The sequence below is a fragment of the Cydia pomonella genome, chromosome 11, assembly GCF_033807575.1.
Source record: "Cydia pomonella isolate Wapato2018A chromosome 11, ilCydPomo1, whole genome shotgun sequence".
NCBI lineage: Eukaryota > Metazoa > Arthropoda > Insecta > Lepidoptera > Tortricidae > Cydia > Cydia pomonella.
The window spans coordinates 3,497,207-3,518,723 of NC_084713.1; the positions used below are offsets into that span (position 1 = coordinate 3,497,207).

Below are 21,517 nucleotides of genomic sequence, written 5' to 3' on the forward strand. Positions count from 1 at the left end.
TGACTCTTAACTGACAATTTGTAAACCTTATTGCAAAAAAGGTAGATCTGCGAAAGAACAGTTATACTTACAGTGATGCTTTTACTTCATAATTAAAGATTTCTCTATATTAATCTAAACATAGACGATTTTCATTTTATTGAAACTAAAATGGGACTTTATTGTCTACATGATAGTTTATTATATAACTGTCATAACAAAAAATATATCCGTTATGTAAATATTCCTTTAACAATACGTCATTTTAAACTATAATTTTCTCAGTGAGTATCTGTATAACTGTAGTTTAGTTTAATGACTAGGTTTCGCTATAATTTAGTGTTACGATGACAATTGCTAATGGAAACCGTTTTCAGTTTAAAGACCGCATGGCCGTTATATCACAGTTTACTATATACGTTTGCATGCAGTATATCAACTGAACCTTTAAGGGGCCCACTAATTACCAGTTCGCCGGACGATATCGGCCTGTCTGTTATTCGCGATTGTTAGCTTTTGCGAATAACTGACGATATCGTCCGGCGAACTGGTAATTACCCTATAAGGTTTTACACATATTTCGAAGCGTATTTATAGACGCCGATTCGTACGTAAATTTTACATGAATACTATATAAAAAATCGCGTGTGCATTTCGCTCGTAGATGTCCATAGATGATTTGGCGCGAGCGAGATGCAGGGGCGAATGATAAAAAAGACTTCATTAAGATATCGTTCTGATGTCGAAATGTAAATTTGAATTGGCGTCCTAAGCCAACAACTACAAAATTAGGAGAACTGTCTACCATACTGGGTAATCCAAGCTATCGGAAACTTCCTTGCCGTCATTACCTACTGAAACGAAATTGACAATCACCTGCAGCAGTGATGTAATATTGCAACAGTAGGTACCTGATGCTTTTCAGTCACCTATGAAAATCATGTGCTTATTGCCTGTAAAAATACTGACGTAAAAGGTAGTTTTTTTCTAAAATGAATGAAGTTGCCTATCGCATCGTAGGAGTAGTAACCTCATTTGCTATCTACTAGTGTACTGTGTAGTAGAGATAGACTAGTGTATAGTTGACGAAATATAATTTGCACCGATTGGTAAAACAAATCACACATCACCCACATAAGTACAAATAAATGGCAATGATACTTTTTGTTTCTGTGATAATACATACTTACAAGTTATTATGTAATTGAAATCTTTTTCCGACACTGATCGTTTTAACTTTCAAATGAATATCTCAGTTTTGCAATATAATTCCATCTAAGTACTTATTAATAGAACTAAATGAAGTAAGTAGATATAATATTTATTTAGAGATAATATTTCGCCAAATTAGTTTCTGCAACATTGTGTTTTTCATTTATTAAAACTATTATTAAATTTAACAGACTATTAACCGAAAAAATGGATAGCTAGGAAAACTTTGAAATTAAAATGTAGCAAAGTAAGTGGGTTCCAGATTGTTTAGTTCAATTAGTTTTTGAAGCAAAACTGGGAGTTAATTGTTCTATTACCCTATTGTAAAAGAGCCATTAGCGATAACATTCATCGATGCAAATATTATTTCTTCAACTACATATAGAATATGAATTGTTGGGTTACTTACTGATTTAAGCAATATACTGTGCTACCATTCGTTGCCGCCAGAGCTTCGCAGAGAATCATTAGCGCATACAAATACTATGTATAAATAATAGCAAGTAGTATAAGTATTAGGTATAAATACCAAGTATTTATTAGGATCATTACCCGTTTGTCACGGTCATGGTGAACGCTAAGTGTGTATATTATTAAGATGATAGCAATCTGTCTTTCAGGTTAGAATGCGTATATCAGATGTGCCTGTGTTTTATCTTAGGCAGATCTTATACGTATCTTTAAGTAGTTTCCATGGTTCACGGATTCGCACTACTTGACTTTATCTAGATATTAAAAGGGGGGTGTCACAAAATTAGAAGGGGATAAAAGATACGACGCGCTGTACGAAACTTGCGACGAAAGGAATGGACACCGCGCAGGTTTTTACCTTTCATGCCAATTACTCTGAAAATATATTTTGTTTAAGATTCTGTTCGTCAGGGACTCCGGCTATACCACTAGCCATTTAATTAAAAAATTATATTGCAGGCTGACTTGTACGCAAACGATATACAATTGTAAAGCTAGCCATACACACTAAGACGGAGCGTGTTTGGCATTCGACTGTGCAGTTTCCTATACAGCTTTACCCGTGCAGTTGGCAACACAGTACAGACTGGCAAAACAGGCAGGCTGGCTGGGCAAGCTGTACAAAACGGCACAGGCGTACCCTAGTGTGTATGGCCAGCTTAAGTAATGAAAATAGACATGTTTGTGTTTTTTCTTCTACCAAGTCAACATTAACTTTTTCAAGGTCATGGTTAGAGCCCTTTGAAAATATTGTCTATTTTCCATGTGATATTTTCATATCATTTGCTCGTGATTAAAACATGTAATATTTTTTTATGTAAGTAGCCATTTTGTGTCCCACTGTTGGCCAACATGTAGTGTAAAAATTAAACGAAAAAAAAAACAAGTTTTCGTTAGCCACATCCGTTGAATTGTACATTCTGCTCTACCCAAATTTAGCACACAAGTAATCTCGAAAAGTATTATCTATATAATTATGTGATATCTACATATTATCTCGGCTGCATTTATGAGGGAAAATCTAAGTAACGTATCATTTCTCAAAATGTCTAAGTATCGAAACTATCTAAAATTCCAATCGTGACTGAATTGCCTCGCGGAAATGCTGCTGGCTGTATTGTCGCGGCAAATGTCAGCCCTTGTTACAATTGTTACATATAAGTACACCCACATCAAATTCGGTCTGTTTCTCTGAATGCGTCTCGCCATGCTAATTAGTTATAAACTTCAAAATGTTACGTCTAAACTCAAAACGCAGTAATTAATTTGCGTCAATTAGTAAAGTTAGCCGTACATGCCTCGACCAAATATAATTTACAAGTATACGACGCCAAATACAGAGAGTTAATTTGTCTGAACATAACCACAACTTTACTGTGCAATCTAAAACGACATTCAGTCTCAAAAGAGCTTAGACACCAGTCTGGTTTTATTTATCACTTTTTTGTATGAAGTTTTTTTTGGGTACCTACTGTATATACTCATACACGGGTCTACAGTCCCTTTAAGCTGTGAAAAAATAAAACTTCCAAGTTAACATAAAAAAAAGATACGGCCGTTTATGTCGCAAAAAATGTGTAATCCGACACTCTCAAGGGAATCAAAATGTATAGAGTACCTGGAACTATGAAATTTGGCAAGTAATATCGTCTTACACTACAAATACAGAGAAAAATCAGAAAACTATAAATCTGAAAAAAAAAGTTTAACTTGTACGGAACCCTCGGTAGGCGAGTCCGACTCGCACTTGTCCGGTTTGTCTTTGTTTCAGTATTTGATTTGAAAACATGATATATATGTATTCCAGAGTCGTTAGCTTTAATTGTATTGGCTACAGCAGTAAGCATTTTCTAAAGGTGCCCACTGATTACCAGTTCGCCGGACGATATCGGCCTGTCGGTTATTCGCGATTGTCATCTTTTGCGAATAACTCACTGGCCGATATCGTCCGGCGAACTGGTAATCAGTGGGCCCCTTAAAAATTGTTTTTACCCAAATGTGTTTTTTTTAATAGTGCATACAACAAATATAAAGAGCAATGAAACAATACAAAAACATGAACTATTGAAAAACAATGAAATTTAAAGGGGGTTGTGGAGTTTGCTAAAAGGGTGAAAACGTTCGAAAAAACTACATACTCGTAAATTAGAATCGACCTCTAGAAAATCGCGAAGCATCTGGTTGACGTAACTGCTGACCGAAGAGCTGGCGGTTTCCTCGCACAACATCTCAGCATTGCGATACAACGAGCAAATGCCGCCAGTATCCTTGGTACAATGCCTCAAGGGCCTATTTTAGATTTAAGCGAGTTATAGAAATATCCTCTGTATAAATCCATTATTCATTCATTAAAGTCATTTCAGTTCTGCGCAAGCGCATGCTTCAATTAAACTACACGGTTTCTCACGGTACGACTTAATAGCTTCGAGTTATTAAGCCTCATGTTTGTTGATACGGGTTCGAGCCCCGGCCTACGCCCGTCAACGGCTTTTTGTACAGCGTCAACGCGTGTGCGCAGCATGGGGCATAGATAATATAAATGTAGATAGGTTTTCGGGTCAGTTTGTTTTAGATGCTTTACTGACGCAAACTTGGTTGGCTGGGTAAGCAATTAATATAAGTATGTTAATCAATTAATTGTCAAGAAAATAAGATTTAGTATTTATATTGGTAAAGTCTATGCGTTTTTGCAGATTCATCTTTCATTAGCCAGACTGTACATATTCAAAATTAAATAAACACAACATTCAGGGTGGTGTAAAAAACGAGGTTACAGTGTTATAATGTAAATCAATCTTTATTATTTGGCGTCACATTTATGTACGTTCTAATCTTTCTTAGATTTTTCGCCTAACGCAGCGGCTTATGTGAGCGAATAACTCGCGAACGTGAATTCAATCATTTGATACCTATGGAAGTACGTGGGCGATCTCGTTGAGAACGCGAATGCCGCTGGGCCGCAGCGCCGCGCCGCGTTGCATTCGCGAGTTATTCGGTCACGTAAGCCGCTGCGTAATAAAGAGTACCTTATTTAAATAATCTCTAAAATTTAAAGTTGGTATTATTCACGAAATACGAGCATTACCTTTAAAAAGGCAAATCATTATATCTCTATACTATACACGCTTTGAAGCAACATATTCCATTGGACGTCAAAATTAGACAAGGTGCGATTGCACCACCAAGAAACGTACTATTGACCATACATCACCCATATTTATACACGACTATCAATGAATTTTGATCTTTAACATACATAAAACAAAGTTCAAATTCCCCCGCTTTTTATTCACAAAGATGAGTTAAGTTCAAAGGTGACCAAGCCAAACAAATTTAAATATAAATCACTACAAAATAAAGCTGAAATTAGTTTAACTTTTGTACAATCCGACCAATTTGTATGCCCAAATTGACAATAAATGCAATGATAGCAAATCAAGAAAATATTTATTCATGCAACGATGATGTCTTTATGACAATTGTTATGGCCTGCTGATTTCACGTGGGAGGATGTTTGATTAACCTTTTGTATTTATTAACCATTTTGTAATAGACAGATATTTGAGTTACTTTTCTATTTATAAATAATGCCTGAGATTATCAACTTTATTTCGGGCTTTTGTTAAGTAAGCATTTCAAGTAATTTGTGGCAAATGATAAAATCATAAGGTGTGTAGAGTTAGACCAAAGCTAAGTTGGCAGCGGTGAAAGTGTTATTTGAACGTCAAAGACGTTTAAAATAACACTTGCACCGTCTGAACAATCAAACTCGCGGCAAACTTAGCTTGGTCTAACTATGCCTAAATCTAACACGAAATACAGTTATTTTTTAATATGTAGAGAATGTAGAGAAGTAACATTATCATTAACAAAGAATGAAAAAAAAGAAAATGATCAAAAATAACTATAGTCGGACCAAGCTGACTCTGCGTGGCATTTGCAATGCAATATTTCTATGAAAAAGAGACATTTACAATGATATTTCCACACTTTATTCTGTTAGTCGGTACAGATTTAGTTTAGACAGACTTTACATATAATTCTTGCAGCAGTTGCAGCATTTTAGATCTAACGTTACATTGTTATTGATGCCTAGGAATTGTTGTGCTTATTCGTTATTTTCCTTAGCGGTATTTATTGCATAAAGCGGTCCCAACCCGTTACTCCATAAAAAGCGTTATGCAAAACTAAAGCAGATCCGAGTATCCGACCATATCCGATCGAAAGGTGAAAGTGTAGGGGTAGCAAATGAGAAGATTATAGCGTTTCGTTTTAAAACGTTGTATTAAAACTGATAATTTCAAATGCATCCTCACATTGCAATGTCTATGGTGTCTAAATCTAAATAATACAAAAAACTGCATGCGTTTTTGCTCTGGTTTTCATTGGTCAAAAACCGCATCTAAAATAATAAGAGACAATGTAGATGACGAAGGTCTTATTTTCATGTCATTGTCCGATGTCAAATAATTTGGCTCGACTTTCCTCCGCCCTCCTTTGAGCAATAATAACTTAAGTATCTCTTAAAGTGACTTAAGTAGTTTTTTATTTTTAAGATCTTGACGCTTTATAAGATTTAAGACCCTTTAAGACCTAAATGTAGTACCTAACGAAGCACAGGTTTTAAGAACATTGATTACCTACCTAATTGACCGAGCGTTAGCGAAAGTATACGTTTCAGCTTGGGCAAATATGCTTTCGTATGCCTGAATGTTCTCCTCTACAGGTCGCAATTCTCAACAGATTCACGTGAAATTTCGTGAGCAGGTTCGATGATTAAATATTTTTTTTGTCAGTCTTGTCAGTCTTGAGTTCAGTTTTTGTGAACTCTTCAAAATGGCGGTCATACATACATTTATTGAGTTTTAAGCTTTGCTTGAGAGGTCTACACTGCTCACGGAGCTACTAGATTAAGAGGAATTCCTAGTTGCGATTTTTCCATACAAACGCTGTCGACTGTTTCCTCCCTGGATTTTTAACCTAGAGCAATGATATTTTCAAATAAGATCAATATCATCAATATCTGGGCCGCAATGTTTTGCTTTTTGGATTATTTTATTTTGAAGAAACTTACAGCACCTCGAAAATAGCAAAAACGGCTCAATTGAAGTGGCTGCAAAAAAGGCGCAGGATACAAATATGACAACGAATATCCAAAAAATCAAAACATAGCGGCATAGACTAATTCTTCCTCTTCCAGTTTCTAAAATTTCATAATCATTGATTGCGTTTTGGAGGAGGAAACAGTCGAGAGCGAAACCTCGATTGCGTGGGAATTTTAGTCCGAACTGCAGTTGTTCTTATCGCACGCACGCACTCCCGCCCACCGCAGCGCGACAGAAACATAGCTTCAAAAATTCGAGATTTGAAAAGTTGCTCCGCTAGGAATTGCTCTTAATACCTTATATATCCGATATAAAAGTAACATCTTAAGGCTTAATACAGAGCGTAAGGTCAAACCCTGACTCCACAGTTGGCAGTCTGATATAATTCCCACTTAACACTAAAACCATAATCGTAACTCTGTTGTTCGTGATCAACTTTTAACTATTCGTAACCGATGCGTCACTTTCGAAACTCGAAGATATTTTTTTACCATGTCACAAGTGATGAAGTGAATCATGAGGCATGCAATGACTTGCTTGGGTGCAATTGCCAATATTTGATATTCTTAAGCATTTTTTAATGATGTAATAATTAAGTGCGTATGCATGTGGAGGTGCACTTCCGGGTAATATTGTTACCCAGAGGTTGCGATTATTGCATTTTTTGTAATTATTTTTTTTCTTATTTTATGTCACGTTTTTCTTTGCCTTTGCCTCCTAATTATATAGCTAATTTAGTAGATGATATTATATAGATATCCCTTTTTTACAGTTCTTAACTATATTGCAAATAAAAACTTAACCTCAATCACCAATCAATATTTTTATGAAGCTCATTTTATAACAGACTTGCATTGAAAATTATTAGAAGCCAAAAGTAGAACTCAAGCACCTTTCCTAGCACCGACTAACTCAATCCGAATGTCTAAACAAATGCAAATCACGACTAAACAAACTCCGTAAAATCACGAAACAAACCGCGACTGTGACGTAACGTTTGGAAGTGTTTCCAGATGCTATCACCGGATCGTGAGGACAAATTCGAACATTTGCACGAAATGTTACGACAGCGTTCGAGTTCGCCGTGGATGCCTAGAGATGGTATCGCGATAGGGATTGTGGTAGCGCCGTTGTTTCACGTGGTGATAGGCGTTGGATCCTTTGATCAAAGAATTTCCTGTACTCTGTCTTGCGAGGAGCATAAAAATTGTTTACAGGTTATTTAGTATCTATAATGAGATTATCTAAGATTTTGGGTTGGGATAAAAAAAACCGGACAAGTGCGAGTCGGACTCGCCCACCGGGGGTTCCGTACTTTTTAGTATTTGTTGTTATAGCGGCAACAGAAATACATCATCTGTGAAAATTTCAACTGTCTAGCTATCACGGTTCATGAGATACACCCTGGTGACGGACGGACGGACGGACAGCAGAGTCTTAGTAATAGGGTCCCGTTTTATTACCCTTTGGGTACGGAACCCTAAAAATGAGCCTTGCCGATTGCCAAAAAAAATCGAAAATGCCAAATCCCAAATAAGATGACTTAAATAATCACACACAGTGCTACAGTAGACTCGACAGTGTGTTCCCTATCAATGTCTTTACGATGCTTTTCCTTCCAATTTTTAATATAAAAAAAATCTATGAGACTGTTAAGAAGCAAGCAGCATAATTGGAAGAAGACACTGCACGAGAAGTCTCGATCTACTCGTAAGGTAGTTTCTGTTTAACTGCTGATTTGAAGGTTTCATAAGCGATTATAAGCTGTTAACTGTAAGTAGGTATAAATGTTTTTCAACTGTTTTATTGCTCACATAATGTCTCAAGCCTATCACAATAATCGGTTTATTTACGAGCTAAAACCTATTTATCATTCACTAAGTGAAGTGGATTGATTTGAACGTCTTAGTTTACGAGCTACCTACAGATACAGGTAACCTCGAACTAAATGTGTAACCATTAAACAATCGAGTGAGGGTTGTAGACGACCGGTCTGGCCTAGTGGGTTGCCTATGAAGCCGATGGTCGCGGGATCGAATCCCGGTAAGGCCATTTATTTGTGCGATGAACACAGATATTTGTTCCTGAGTCATGGGTGTTTTCTATATATATATATATATATATATATATATATATATAAGTATATATTTATGTATATCGTCGCCTAGTACCAATAGTACAAGCTTTGTTTAGTTTTGGCAGTGCCGGATTAAGACATTTTGGTGCCCTAAGCATTTCTAGACCATGGTGCCCCCTCATCAAGATTACATTTTATTTTCTTGGTAAATTGAGTGACGTTTATTGCCGCATTACTGCTGAGAATAGAATTATCAATCCGTCACATCATTTTATCAAGGAAATTGACAGTACTGCAGCAGTAATGTTCCAAGAGTAGGTAAGGTGAAGTGGAAGGAAATTCGAAGACCGTTCTTCGCATAAGTCCGGAGGCCAAGCCAACCATTGTCCAAGTGTAAGCGAAGACGTAAGACATAGGCCGTACTCCGCACAGCTTTCCTGCGAAGCTCATTAATGTGAGGGCAAAGGTCGAGCTTCAGTAGGGGTTTAACCATTGGCCATTGGTTCTTGTCAGACCATTTACCAATGGCCACAAATGTCTTAAATAACAAATTATTGTTTACGAAAATGGGACTTAACAGGGTAAGTTTTAAAATTACCTCTGACCCGACGTTTCAAGGACGGCGTTGTCCCCATGGTCTCGGAGAAGACTGTGTAAAGTCGACATCATTATTTTGACGTTGGAGGTAATTTTAGAACTTAATCAAACGCGACTAAGTCCCGTTTTCTTAAATAATAATGTGTCACAATTAGGCCAATACAATTACATTTTTTCGACCTAAAAATACGTGTAATCCGAGTTTGCTCCATTCCAGGAGGTGTGCATAAATGTTTCCTCTTTTTCAGTTTTTTTGCTTATAAATCGAAAACGGTACGGCCGACCGAAAATTTGTTCTAATTACGAGTATTATTAAGATTGATATCTGAGGATCCGAAATGTAATTTAACTATGTTCTTGCAATAAAATATATTGATTGATTGATTGATTTAAGGTACCTTAATATGTATTCGTAGTAAATTGTAAAAACAGGTCAACATTTTTTATTTTTGGTAAAATCTTGTTAATAATCCGAAAACGCTTTCTTACCAGTGTCGGATCCACCAAGTGCTATTGTAATTGATAGTGGGTGCCTTCTACATCGAGTGGTTTGGCAATCCAAAGGAAAAAATTATCTCCTAAGGATCCATAGGAGATAGAGCAAACTCGGATTATACGCATTTAGGATCAAATAAATGTATTAAAACAATTTCCAGCTTGCTGGGAATTAATTCCTCAAAACGCTATTTTTGGATCTAATTTGATTGGCCTAAATCGTAAAGGTTTAAATCAGTGTTTTTAAAGGCAAAGTCTAAGGCTGAATGCGCGGACCGTTCGATCGGCGCTTACCTACGGATGAGGCCAAAGATCGAGCTGGAAGAAAGCAAGGCTTGAATTTGACCAATGGCGAGGTATGAATAGCTGGACGTCCGCAGCGTCCGATCGCGGCGCGTTATCATATAATACAACCAATGGCGAGGTGTGAGCAAGGCAGCCCAGCTGCGAAAGAGGACAGCATGGATTTGGATCCATGGCCAAGCGAAAGTGAGGCAGTTTGCATAAAGTAAAAGGCCTGGCGTCGCATAAGACCTACCGCCGAACTGCAAAAGAGTGGCTTGAAATCGAACCTATGTACTCGTAATCACAGTCCTCCTACTGCTCGGCCTTTGCCTTAACTCGAAAGCGCAACTTGATAAGATTCTTTTATTTTTCGGCCTTCGCAGGGCCCTTTATTACACTTTGACAATTAGGTCGCGGCTCTGCAGCAACTCGGCCTGGCCGATATATCTCGTGTGCAAGGGAACATACGCTACAAAATCGGTAATTTACGTTGAGAAAATCGGTTGGCCACAAGCCCGACGGTAAGATTTTTTGGCCATGAGCTTTGATGGCCTCCGCGTAAGGTTGGAGATGTGCTTACGTGTCCTCACTCTCTTACGACCCTTCGTTATTAGATGGGTACTTGCACATAAAATTGTTTCGTGTACGACGACTGCGATGCTGATGCAGCCTGCCCGTTTTTTTTTCCTACGATTTTGGTGCCCCCCTACACGTGGTGCCCTAAGCAAGTGCTTATTTTGCTTAATGGTTAATCCGGCACTGAGTTTTGGGCTAGGTCGATCTATGTAAGATTGTCTTGGCCAATCTTAAGATCTATGAAAGTTTTGGCAAACCAGTTTAGTATGACTTCCTGGTAGGAAAGTGACAAGAGGATCCAGGTTTTGAATTTTTTGCGGTAGTTTTGGGGCGAATTTTGTTAAATGTTTGTTGGTGTCAAAATACTAGTGTAGTGTTCTTATTAAAAATATTAAAATTAGTATAAAAATTCTAGTAAGAAATTGCCAAAATAAGGCTCTCTTAAAATCTGGCTCCTTCATCATGCCACTGTTCCGCTCCGATTGACATATGTCAGGATTTCCCTTGACATATCAGGGTTTTTAGTCTTTTGTCTGAATTGCAGGGGGACTTAGACACGGCTAATTGGAGTGGACAAATATTTTGGTCACCTTAGATTTCATATTTTCTGACATAGATCTTACGGTGTTTATCTGTTTTATAAAGCCACTCGGCAGATTGACCTGGCTTTCAACAAAATTTTGTTAAAGTTGTCACACATTTTTCAGTCCAATAATTCAACAATCGCTTAAGTGAATCACTTAGATGTCCTTATTCAGATGATATCATGGAGCGATCAACTTGCTCGCGCTCGGCAGAATGACAGTACTACTTAAAACCATACGGTTCCAAGCAGAGGCGGCGTTAGGCGTGGGCGACGTGGGCCTCCGCTTACGGCCTCGCGGTCCGAGGGGCCTCGCGCCTCAAATGAGTATAATATCTCGGACACAACATAAAAATGTTCATTATTTCTTGCGCCACCAGAGGGCCTCGCTAAATGTACCTTGCCCACATAAAATGTTGGTCTTGCCCCGCCACTGGTTCCAAGTGGTTCCAAGTGCATTAGCTACTCTGTATACGCCAATATATTTACAACGGTAGCTAGATTTACAATAACATTACTAACCTAACCAATTCAGGTTGAGTTACAACAGTAAATACGGAGCTCTGCTTTGCTTAATTCTAGTTTATGCTTTGTTGTTTAAATTGCTTTCTCTGATTTATATTTTGAAACGTGAATTATACTCGTACCTAGTATATCTACACCAAGTTTTTTATAGTTTAAATGTCAGTTACATGTCTCAGTTTAGATGAGGGTTACAAACCGTTTTTTAGAACCTTTGAGTTGGAACCCTAAATATCAGTCGAGTACCGTATTTAGGCAACCAAGCTTGCTGAGTTGCCTAAGTAAGGTACGAGATTGAAAAGCTTGATTATATCACTATTCTATACAATAAATAGCACAAGTGCATATTTTTCTTTATTTTATTGTGAAAAGCTATATTTAAGAAAATATATTTTGAGAAAATGAGGCGTTGAATTTCTCAAAAATTCTTCAATTATATTTTTCATTAACCTGTTTCGGTTTAATAGTGTACATCGGCTTTACACAATAAATTAAGGCAACAGGTGTGGAGCAACACCTAGCCAAAGCTAACATTAGCGAGAACAGATAAGCTAAATGCCAGTAGGTTTCATTACAGGTAGTTGGAGAAATAGAGCACGATTGCTGTGTTTCAAGTACTTATACATTAGAATTTAACTGAGAAGTTCCTCAGAAAAGGTCGTGCTTATATCATACGTCCGTAAGTGTTCCGTCCCGGCTTGGCACGGGTTACACATAACCTTGACAAATTATATACTTAAACTTTTTTCAAGAATCACTCTATTGATAGGCAAAAACCTATATGAAAATCCGTTCAGTTACTGAAGTTTTCATGCGGTTTTTAGCTAAGTATAAACGAATTTCAGCCCTATAGATATACCTCTTGTCATTATAAATAATAATAATAAATAAATATTATAGAACATTATTACAGAAATTGACTAAGTCCCACAGTAAGCTCAATAAGGATTGTGTTGAGGGTACTTAGACGACGATATATATAATATATAAATATTTATAAATACTTAAATACAAAGAAAACACCCATGACTCAGGAACAAATATCCATGCTCATCACACGAATAAATGCCCTTACCAGGATTTGAACCCGGGACCATCAGCTTCGTTGGCAGGGTCACTACCCGCTAGGCCAAACCGGTCGTCAAATGTGCCAAGTATCATTACAATTCAACACGTAGTTTTAAATTGAGAACGAAATTCCGTAGTTTGGGAAATACATCATAGATTCTAGATATTAACAGTAAAGATGCTACAGTAAATATGTGACACTCGTTTGCGGTAAAAGTAGGCGACTTTATGTTGTTACCGTTAAAAAGTACGAGATAAATAATATACGAGAGAAAGAGACGGACTAGATAAAAGTAAATTTAAATGTTATTTTTAACGAAAGATGCAGTTAGGTGGTATATGGTATGTTAACAAGAATTCTTTGTTTCTGTGTGCTGTGTGTGCTTGTTCACCTATGCTTTAACTCCCTAGAGAGAGAGAGAGAGAGAGAGAGAGAGAGCACACTAGCAGTCTTTCTCTCTCACATAAAACATTTTATAACATAACTAAATTTCATTTTATCAACATCTATGAAGGTTTCTACAAATAGTTGCAAGTGGTACTTAAGTAAGCTCCATTTTAGGAAAGCACTTCTTTCAAGATTCATAAGTGACACTCCACAATTGCGTGGTTACGTATGTACATACTTCTAAAGACATTCATGTCCCATATATGACAAACGGCCCGATTCGAACTTTAAGATACGTCCAACATTTGCTAAAGATACGATATGGATTAGATATGTCAGTGTCAAAAGTAATGTTCCTTCAAACAATAACGTCACTTTTGACACTGATATAATCCATATCGTATCTTTAGGAATTTTTCGACTTATCTTAAAGGCCGTCAGTTTACATACTCGTATTTCTGTTTTCGGTCACCTAATATTCCGTGCATGTGACCGAACCGGTCTGGCCTAGTGGGTAGTGACCCTGCCTACGACGCCGATGGTCCCGGGTTCTTATCCTGGTAAGGGCATTTATTCGTGTGATGAGCATGGATATTTGTTCCTGAGTCATGGGTGATGTATTTAAGTATTTATAAATATTTATATATTATATATATCGTTGTCTAAGTACCCTCAACACCAAGCCTTATTGAGCTTACTGTGGGACTTAGTCAATTTGTGTACTAATGTCCATTAATATAAATTATTTATTTATGTGACGGTTCCGCGACGGTAGCAACGACAATCACCGTCAAAATTAAAGGCAACTGTTGCTGCATTACTGCTGCGACGTAACCTGTACCCCTAGTGTAAATAAATTCGATTTCGAAACGTGACGCACGCGTTTGCGTTTAGTCTCATTTTGTATTGGATTTAGAAAGAGCGCGCCAAGCGGGACGTTTTGGAAACTCAAAATCCTATACAAAATGAGACTTAACGCAAACGCGTTCGTCACGTTATGATGTCGATCAAATTTACACTAGGGGTACTGAACAGTCCGCAATCTAACTAAAATCGCATGCGTGTTCGCATGCCGTCTGAATCAGCCCTTATCTCAGGACAGCGATTCTCGCTCGGTACAAAGTAGGTATGCCTGAGTCATCCATGTCATACTTTTTACTTATTACACATGTTTACCGCTCGTAAACGTTTTTTATCGTAGTATCATAAGTAGTAATCATCAAGTGCATTTTTCTTACTAGATAACCTTGGAGAGCATCGCGATTAAATAAGCTCATGCTTGAGTTTTTCTCACGGTTCAAGTATTTTCCTTCAACATAACAACTTTTACTTGCTATATACGATGTTCTGAGGCAAATGTAAGCGTTGTAAGTATTGACTTCTTGGAAAAAGAGGGAAGAATCGTCCATACAAAAAGAGAAAACGTTTTTTCAACTATCCATGATTTTTTAGTATATTATTGACATAACGAAAAACTAGGTTTATATGTTTCCTTCGTTACAAAATTATCAAAATAAACAAATTTATTTTTTTCAAAAAAGCAAAACCTAGAATACATTATGCTGAAGCGATCGATATCAAAATCAAAGTGATTTGTTATGATTTAGTTGGTGGAAAACGTTTTCTCCCGAAATGGAATTTCATAGAAAAATTACCGTTAATTCGTTAGATTCGAAAAGCAATTCTTCCCTCTTCAATTTGACATCTCCTGCAGTAATGTCGCGCTGTAATACTGTTGCAAATGCAATACGTCTGTCAAAATCGATGTTGTTGCCCGTATTTGCGGCAGTAACGCAGTCGGCAGTAAGTTTCCGTTGCAATACTGCAGCGGTACTGTTGTTGCAGTCTATTCCGAACGTCACCTTAAGTAAGTCATCAAAGAATCGACACGCGCGTCTACACCTCTAGAATGTTTCTGTGTATAATTATACTACTGTAACCGCTCACCTGCATGAGGACAATATTTGATTTGCAATCCATGCGTTATATAAACCATGAAGTTATAACATAATTGAAATAAATCTAAAATAATTGCAGAGTACCTAAGTGTCTTGTTAGTCATTACAGTTTTGAATGATTCGGTTAGTTTACCTTTTATATTGATTTTGAGCTTCCGATATTTCGACACAGTTACATGCATCCTGTTCACGGGTAACTGGAGATAGCGGGTGGGTGTCAAAATAAACGATATAAAAGGTGATCATGGTCCATATCCCGGTCGATTTAAGTCTAGTTGCTAGTAAATCTTAACTAAAGTAATTGCTGTCAATTCTCACATTTATTATACCTAAAGTAAACTGCATAAAATCGAAAGCGATGGTTTTAAATTTAGTTAATCTTAGAAAGTGATCGTCGTGGATATTCGTTCGCAATTGTGACAATTAAAGCGAGCGGGAGTGATTCGGCTTTATTGGTCCAACACGATTCGAGTTACTTTGGTAACTCATTGGTTATTCATTTTACTCTATAAACTCAACTTTTTGTTCTAACTGACAGTCCGATACCGTTCGGCGGACTGTTAGTCAGTGGGCCTCTTTTAATTACAGCTTTTTCAAAATAGGGTAGTATGACAGTCAAATATAAGAATGACACCATCAGCAGACGTAAGACGTTATTGCTCAGATATGTATGAATTCCGTACAAAAATTGTAATTTCACGAAATATTTATTTTCAGCTATGTACTTAACGAATGTATTTGCAAGTTTTACAAGTTTAGATTTAAAAACTATTCATAACATCTTAAAAGCCGGCAACGCACTTGCAACAACTATGGTGTTGGGTTGGGTACCTAGTGGTTGATAATTGTTTATTATATCTACCTATTTCTAGCTATATTCATTTGGATTTTGATATCTGTGAAAGTTTAATTTCTAAGTAGTTACACTCTGTCTCTCAGTCTGTGTACTTTTCACAACTGTGAGAGTGCGTGTCAATTTCTCATTATGAGAATTAAAATATTTATAAACGTAAGTGTTTTAACACCTTCTTAATTTATGTTACAGCGACGAAAGCACGACTACCAATAGTAAGCGCTGCGTCGTTCACACGGTCTCGAGACAAACCCGCGAAATGTCACAGATGTAAGGATGCACTAACGCTCGGAATCACGTTTTCGGCGCCACCAGATGGGTCGCATTATTTGGAGACTCGGTACAAATTAAAGTCTGAGTCGTAAGCCAAAAGTACAGTCCCGACAGGCAGAAAGCACGAAACTTGGCATGCATGTGATGCATGTATCTTACGTAGGTGACAAAAAAAAATAAGGAGAGTTTTTTTTCCCCTCACTTTTGTGTCCCATTTTGCATTTTTTCATTGTTATTAGAAAGCGGTTGGAGTTGCGAAAAAACCCAATGGACAATGTAATATGTTTCTAACCTACATTACGGTATATGCATGCCAAGTTTCATGTTTTCTTCCGCATGGAACTATTCTTTAGAATTTTTTTACAGAAACTAGCCGGACTAATATAATTATTCTATTTTTGATACACCTAATTTTAAGAAGATAAATGCACGACTATACACACAATAAAATGTAAGATAAATTAAGACGTGAAATAAGTATAAGTAAATAGTTATCGCATGTTTTTTCTCCCCTCTCCGCAATGAATCTAATCATAGCCGTAATTTTAGTAATAAAATATAACTATGATTAGTTTCTTATTTATAGTTAAATAAACGACGTTACCTTTCATTCTTCATGATATTTTTAGTACACACAAAGAAGTCTGTGTTTAAAATCTACAGTGACTGATTTGTATCCAGTTCTTACCTGAAACAAAATAAAAACAATTAAGATTATCTTTGTAACACACCAAAAATTAAAAATAAGTAAAGTTTCCCTTGGACAATCGTAACCATGACAACGAGTGAAACAAATAAGTTGATTCACCCACAAAATTGCTCCGGAAAAAATTGCGTTGCATAGCGACCTTTAAACGTCGATTGAAGCTGCAATAAGCGTAAATAAGAGTTAGTGGCGTGAATCGAAAGGAAACAATGCGTTCGATTCGTTCTTTATGGGAAGGCCGATGAACTGTTTTAAATGGTCGCTTCTGTTTTTGGGACAAAGGACATTGGATTTGTCAATGTCCGTAACAATGTGGGTTTAATAAATTGGTATTTAATTTAGGAGTTTGTGCTTATTCGTTTTTATATGAGGGTCTTAGCCTCTGTATGAAAATGATCCAAAACGAAGTTTTAGAATTTTTGTTTTGCACATTTTCCAGAAAGCTTTTTTCTGCTCTTAAAGCACAACTGAAGTTTTTAACCACGATTTTTGACAACCACACACATAACATGGAAGGATAAGCGTCTTGCTCGGTTAATGGAACACACACACTTCACTGGCTCAGTGACCCAAACAGGATCTTAGCCTCCGACACAAGAGAGCACCACTCGCCAGTTGGGTATTCCGAAGGCGGACACGTCTTTTAGGGTTTCGTGACTACAGAGGTATCTGGGATGCCCAGACGGATGTTTTCCACCCGGTTGCCCCACATACGCTCTTCTCACAACACGATCCTCTCCCATCCTCTCTAGGTGACCGAGCCAGCTGAGTCATGTGGCTTTGCGGTTAATAGAACTAGATAATGGAATCTTATTTTTGAATATTTGCACTCCATTTTAGGTTTTCTTATGTCATTAGAAGCATCTGAATAAAGCTACTGATGCATCTTACATTTATCTTTATGTAAATAGTATATGTGGATGTTGTAAAAGTTATGGTAGGTGTTCAAGCTTGAATTTATGAAAATAATCAGACATATGGCAAGGTTCAATAAAGTTCATATAACAAAACATATCTCTCGATCATAAAGCTCTTCAAATAAAGCTATACGAGTATACATTTACTTACATGTATCAATCTGAAGGCAAGCAAAGAGCAGCAGTTTATGTATCATGCTGTGACACGGCGGTAATGAGTCCGTGTTCTACGAAGAATCTTGTAAGACTTAGGAAGGTTATAGACACGGCATGAAATACCGCCCGATGAACACAACGTCCCGTATGTTTTTTTATGATATAGGAGGCAAACAAACAGACAGACCGCCTGATGGTAAGCGATTACCGCCGCCCATAGACAGCCGCAAAATCAGAAGGGTTAAGATGGGATTAAGCTATTTTTTTTCTCTCTTTTTTCTACATTTTTTTTTCTGTATAAAGGTAACGTTCGAATTCGACACACGACATACGGCCCTATTCGAAGAATGAGATTTTTTTTTTTATGGTAGAGGAGGCAAACGAGCAGACGGATCACCTGATGGTAAGCGATTACCGCCGTCCTTTGGACACCTGCAACACCAGAGGGGATACGATAAAGATATGTTCTGGTTTAGATAATTTCTCATTTAGATATAGTTTGTATGTCGTATAATTGACAGAAGCAGCTCGATTCTGGCAACCAATATCACTTTGACGTTAGAAATATCGTAGATAGATCTTACTGGGATCACAGCGAAATCGAAATAAACGTCAATTTTGACATGTCGTTTAGTTATCGATCTTTCCAAGATCTTAAACGAGTCTTAATCATTCTTCGAATCGCGCCGATACACTGCGACATATATGCATCGTATGCATGATAAGTTTCGTGCTTTCAGACTTTAATACGTATAATACTTCAAAATATCCAAAAATCTGGTCTTCACTACCCAAATAAATCGATTTTCGCGAAAACCCCCTTCATATATTAATTTTATTGATTACTTTAAGTATCTTCTAATCCTGAACTTATCTTCTAAGTTTCTAAAAGTTTAAGGCCAATAAACCTAGTGCTTATAATCATCGTTAGTAGTTAGCAAACCTCCTTAGCCCCAAGTGTCCACTTTCCTCTGATCGGACAACTTCCTGGCTTTTGTTCGAGTCCGGTTACTTGCGCGGGCGCCGATAAAAACGTTTACACGATCACTTTATCGGGGCTAGATGAAGTGGTACAGTTGTAAGGTTGTAGGATACAAGCTATGTTCAAAATTATATAATGATATAGCTTCCAATATTATTGAAAAATTAAAAATGAAAAATAATTGATTTAGTTTACAATTTACAATTGAATAGTAATAAGGTTGGAACCTTATAAAAATAATTTAGTATGGGTAGCACATCGTTACTGGTGAATTTCCAATAGGACTTGGAACTCCGGTAGCCGTCTAAGAAGTGTAACGTTCTTACGGTAGATGTCGCTAGGGTCCCCTAGACCCATATGGTGGAAAAATTTGCTGCCTAGGGATGGTCTTGTGGTGGCTCAGATGGCAGATCGCTGGAGTATTGATCCAGAGGTCGTGAGTTCAAGTCTCACCCAAGACAGTAATTTTTCCACTTATAAATTTATTCTAAGCTTAATAGCATCGTTCACAGACGTTTCTGCTTGTTAAAAAATAATTTAGGTTGGAACCTTCTTTTAAGTATAAAATATACTGGCAGAAGGCCCCGCTCTTCCATAATTTGGAAGGGAATAATTGTTAAGGCCGTACATTACAGATATAGAGTCTGTGCGGAAAGAGCAGAGGGGACCGTCATCGTGAGGAAACCGGACTAATCCCAACAAGGCCTAGTTTATCCTCTGGGTTGGAAGGTCTGATGGCAGTCGCTTTCGTAAAAACTAGTGCCTACGCCAAATCTTGGAATTAGTTGTCAAGCGGACCCCAGGCTCCCATGAGCCGTGGCAAATGCCGGGACAACGCGAGGATGAAGATATATAATATATAAACATTTATAAATACTTAAATACATAGAAAACGCCCATGACTCAGGAACAAATATCCATGCTTATCACACGAATAAATGCCCTTACCAGGATTTGAACCCGGGACCATCGGCTTCGTAGGCAGGGTCACTACCCACTAGGCCAAACTGGTCGTCTAATACCAATAAACAACAATGTAATATAATTGCAACCAGTAAATAGGTACTCAATTAACACATTTAGCAAAAGCTATAACATCTTAACCCGGACCTGTGAAGATTACGAAATAACCAATTACGGTGTTGCCGATATTTTTCAGTTCAACTGCGTTACGAGGTTAACGCCCTTGTGCTGATTAAGGGACCATATGCCATTGTACCAACACTTTACGTTAACATTCAAACGTCGTATGTCAACTACAAAGTGGTGAAACATAAGACGTTTCGACATTGAAGATTCGATTGATAGGTCCAGAGATTTATAGCGGTTCGAGTCATTTTCACGAATTTCGAGATTAAACGTTCATATCTTGAAACGTTGTCACGGTTGGAACACACAAGGAGCTTGGAGGTGCGGGGCGCACGCACGATTTGTGTATTCCATTTGTCGATGTGAAATGTCTTTCGAATGAGGTTTTTAAAGCTTTAATTGCGAGTAAATTTCGCATTGAACACTGACAGTGTTAAAGGTTTATTTCCCATTCACTATAATTTGAAAAGCATTACAATAAAAAATCATGACAGGGTGTTTGTGAAACTGACCGGTTGCCATTTGCGAAAGTCTTTAATTCACGCTTAAAATATCATGAAATTTTACTTACATTTAATTGACAATACGTGAGAGTATCAGAATAAAGTTAATTTTACATTAAGACATTCGCATTTACTATGGTGAAAATGTATATATAGTATATTTGTATGTATACGAGTATGTTACTATATGTATTTTTGTTTGATTTGTTTTGCTGTTGTAACTGTAGCACCGGTCACAATCTCTCTGCTTAGCCCTAAGGTTGACTGGTAGAGAATGCTTCGTGGCATTAAGTCCGCCTTTTGTACTATAAGATTGTTTTTCTTTTGTGCAATAAAGATTAAATAAATAAATAAAATGCAAAAAACATTACGCTGAAATGGAAATGAGGTTTTTAAAGATTTAGCAGTGAGGGTATATCCCTTGGTAATGATGGAAAATACTGTTCTAAGCACAATTAAGAACCCCGTAAATCGGTTCGAATATTGATCGACATATTATATGAAAAAAAAAAAACAAAAACATGAAAGATTACGTCGATTTATACTGAATTACTTGCCTCCTCTATGCTTGCAAACTAATCATGTTTCCCATTTTGTAAATAAAAACCTGACTGACATAGTTAACTAACGAACTATGTATGTTGAGTATGTTGACTATGGTGGTTGGTTGAATTATTGTACCACTAGGTAATGTTAATATTCTAGAAAAAATACGAACAAAG

The 21,517-nt window shown here is 37.1% G+C and overlaps 1 protein-coding gene and 1 non-coding gene across 5 annotated transcripts in view; one reads left to right on the forward strand and one right to left on the reverse strand.

The window, feature by feature from the left end:
* Positions 1 to 21,517, reverse strand: part of LOC133522653 (protein TANC2) — a 262,748-nt gene that overhangs the window by 45,035 nt on the left and 196,196 nt on the right. The window lies entirely within an intron of this gene.
* Trnan-auu (transfer RNA asparagine (anticodon AUU)) lies at positions 19,590 to 19,664 on the forward strand. Its single transcript has one exon. It is a non-coding gene; the product is annotated as a tRNA-Asn (tRNA).